This window comes from Lactuca saligna, chromosome 1, assembly GCF_052625555.1.
Source record: "Lactuca saligna cultivar CGN05327 chromosome 1, ASM5262555v1, whole genome shotgun sequence".
Lineage (NCBI taxonomy): Eukaryota > Viridiplantae > Streptophyta > Magnoliopsida > Asterales > Asteraceae > Lactuca > Lactuca saligna.
In genome coordinates this window covers 91,435,745-91,439,497 of record NC_136417.1, presented here as the reverse complement: position 1 = coordinate 91,439,497, position 3,753 = coordinate 91,435,745, and positions in this window count along the sequence as shown.

Genomic DNA, 3,753 nt, shown 5'->3' with positions numbered 1-3,753 from the left:
CACATAAGCCACCTTCCTTATAGTGAAGTCTCCATTTGTTATCATTCCATATCCCTTTATGGTGCCGAAAGAGTTATTTCCAAACTTAACGTTGCCACCATTTGCAAGAGATCTGTATTCCCTGAGCTCCTCTTTCCTCCTTGTCATGTGACACGAGCAGCCACTATCGATGTACCATTCTTCGTCAAACTGCTCGTCACTTATAACCTGCAAAAATTAAGCAGATTTAGGAACCCAAAGTTTCTTGGGTCCACGTGAGCTTTTCATGGGAACGGGAACAGTAAGAGAGATGTCAACTAGATATGTTCGTTTTATTAGAGTTGTTTCATCTTTCTTTTTAATGGTAAAAACTTTTATTTTGTTAGGATTGGTTATGTTCGGTTTGGACTCTGGTTTGGATTCATTGACCTTCTGCTTTCCCTTTTGTTCAGCTGATGAATGAGGTTTTTGAGAACAAGCGGAATTAGCTTTAGATCAAGATGGAGATGAATAGGTGGAAGTAGAAGAATTAGAAGAACGAGAAGAATTAGAATGAGAGGACTTCCTGGCTGGTGACTCTAGGTGACCCTTTTGCTTTTGATCATTGGAGGGACTGACCTTAGAGTCTTGTTCTCTTTTGACTTCTGGACCGAACCTTTGTGTTCGGTTGGAGTTGTTCTTGGAACCGAACCTTTGGTTTCGGTTGAAGTCTTTTTCAGAACCAAACCTTTGCCTTCGGTTGGTATTTTCTTGTGAACCGAACCTTGGCTTTCGGTTGTTGGAACATTCAGGCTTTCTTACAGGATTGTTTTCATACTTCAAATTCTTGTCTTGGTGTGAGTAGTATGCATTCTGGGAGTGCCAGAATTGTTTCCTTTCAGAAAGCTTTTTCCTGTATCTTTGGTTCCTTTCTATCTTCTTATTCCTCATCTGCTTAGGTTGATGATGAACGTTCGCTTTCGTTTTTGTTGTCTCCTTGGCTGGTTCCTTTTGAACTTCAGGAGTTTTACTTTGAGCCGAGGGAGCAGAGGGAATATCCGAAGAAGATCCAGTTTGCACTGAGGGAGTTCCACTTTGAGCTGTTGGAGTAGAGGGAATGTCCTCTTTTGCTGAACGATCATCCTCCTGAGGAATATCTTTCGTACCACTGGTACTTGGCTCATTGATATTATCTGGCTTGTTCAATGGTTCAGGGATATATCTTCCTTTGATCATCCAGGAGGTTCTTTCAGACAAGCCAACGGTTTCGTTTGCATTATCAATTGGAGCTTCCCAGAAGTACTCATCACAGCCATCAGCATTGTCTTCGTTAACAATAGCTGTGAGTTCAGCTGTTTGATGTTCGGTTACTCCAGTCACCTTGTATACTTGATTCGGAGTGGTCCTGACCTTTTGATACACAATTGCTTTCTCTACTAATTTCGGGGACTTTTGTTGGGACAATCGAGCGAACTCCACATAATTTTCAGATATTAGATTTTTGTGGTTTTCAGTTTCGTTTTTAACAAATTCTGAGCAGTCAACCGTATCCTCTACAGAAATTTCACTCATGATTTCGTCCTCGTTAAGCTCAGATGCATTTTCAACATCAATTTTGTTTTCTGAGCTTACGTTGGCGTTTGGAGAGTCAAATTTTTGCATGGTTTCGGTTCTCAGTTTAAGTCTGTCATTTTCATCCAAAAGATTTTTGAGCATGTCCTTGTGGTCTTTGGATTTAATGAAGGACTCAATTTTGTCCAGTCTATACATGTAGGTTGGATTGACATCATCAGACGATATCACACTCTCACAATTGTAGGCTTCGGCATCGATTTCATCCTCCTTAAACTCTAGGAAGGGCAAAATCATGCGATGGATCTTTTGGCCTATCTCACAGTCCAAGTGAAGTTGAGTAATATTGGAATACAAACGTTTAGCAATTAAAAAAAAACATTTCGTTGTTTTAACAATTTTAAATTGTCTCTCTGCAAATAAATGTTTTCGTCTTTAACTTTAACTAATTTCGACTCTTTTAACTCAATCCACATTCGCCGCTCCTCACTCTTCGACGCCACCCTGCTTAATTGATCAGTCAGGTTAGAATTGGTGACTCGAGTTTGAGTTAAGCTACTATCTAAATGAGAAATTCTTGTATTAACATTTTTTAGTTCTTTCTCATATGAGGATGATGGTACTTTAGATGAAATAAAAACAGATTGTACCTTCTTTATCAGTTCATCGAGTTCATTGAACTGCTGGCTGAGTGGTTTGGCCGTAAAGCACATATCCTCCTGTACCTTCGGTCCATTGCTTCCTCCATCGGTGTTGTATCCCCTCATTTGAGATACGTCAGTCACCATGAAGCATTTTTCTCCACTACTTCCCTCCTTAGCCACATACGTCTTTCCATGGGTAGGCTTCCTCACTTCTTCGTCTTCTGAGTCGGTAGACCAAACTTCTGTGCTACCGAACTCATCGTCATTAACCGAACACTGCACAATAAGAGCATTAATAGAAGGGTTAGCGGTAGACTTCTTCTTTCTCAACTCATCCAGTCTCTTCTGCAGCACGGCTTACTCATCATTTCCATCGTCCTTTTCAGCCATCTTCTTAAGAACACAGTCCTTAGCATAGTGGTTCTTGCCACCACAGTAGAAACAGCTTACTCCAGAATCGCCATCTGCCTTCGGTTCCTTCTTGGGCTCCTCAGCCTTCGGTTCATTGTTCACCTTTTCAGAGCTGTAACTCCCCTACCAGTTTCGGTTTTTGTTGCTGGGGAATCTCTTCTTTATGAACCTTTTAGGATTGGACACCATCATGGCATAATCCTCAGACGTGAGGTCATATTCTTCCAAGTTGAGCTCTTCATCCTCTATCACAGCTTTACTTTTAGATAGGAGGGCCAACGAACCAAGACTAGAAACAACGTTCTTCTCTTGTACCACAATCTTCTCTTGGGACTTTAGAATACCCACCAGTTTCGCCAAAGAGTATGATTTAAACTGCTCATGGGCTTTGACTGTGGAAACCACTGCTCTCCATTCAGACCTCAGTCCATTCAAGAAAGTAACCTTCTGTTCGATAAGCTTCCTTTCAATGTCGTGTTTGATCATCTTGCTGAGAAGATGATTGAAGCGATCAAACGTCTGGGTCACCGTTTCTTCGGCCCCTTGCCTGAATTCTCCAAACTCAGATAGAAGCAAGGTTTGGATAGAATGTTTAAGATCTTCGTCTGTGGAATACAGTTCGCGAAGTCTATCCCATACTTCCTTCGCCGTAGTACATGAGCTGACCAGTCTGAATGTGTCGGACTGAAGGGTGAATCTGATCAACCTTAACGCCTTAATATTGCACTGGAATTTGTCTTTTTCATCTTGTGCAATATCCTTCACGTCCTTAAGCAGATCGTTGTACTCCTTTTGTGTCTTAATGATTCTGGATGTTGCAGAATGAGAAAACGGTCCATTGATGATGGCTTCCCATATGAGGTAACCATTGTCCTCCGATCCAATCACGTAATCTTCAAAATGATGCGCCCACACTTCATAGTCATGGGTGTATAAGATTGGAATCTTTGTCGTCGAACCGATGCTGTTGGAAATATTAATAGGGTTTGATTGCGTCGCGTCCATTATGATCGTAAAAACTTGTTCAAAGATCAGACTTGTAATAAAGCAGATTAGGGCAAAACAATAAATATTAAGATACGTCAATTAAGATGACGGCTCAATAAATATCGATGATTGCGGAAAACCCTAATGGAAATCTTTTTCACAGAAAAGATGTGTATCAATT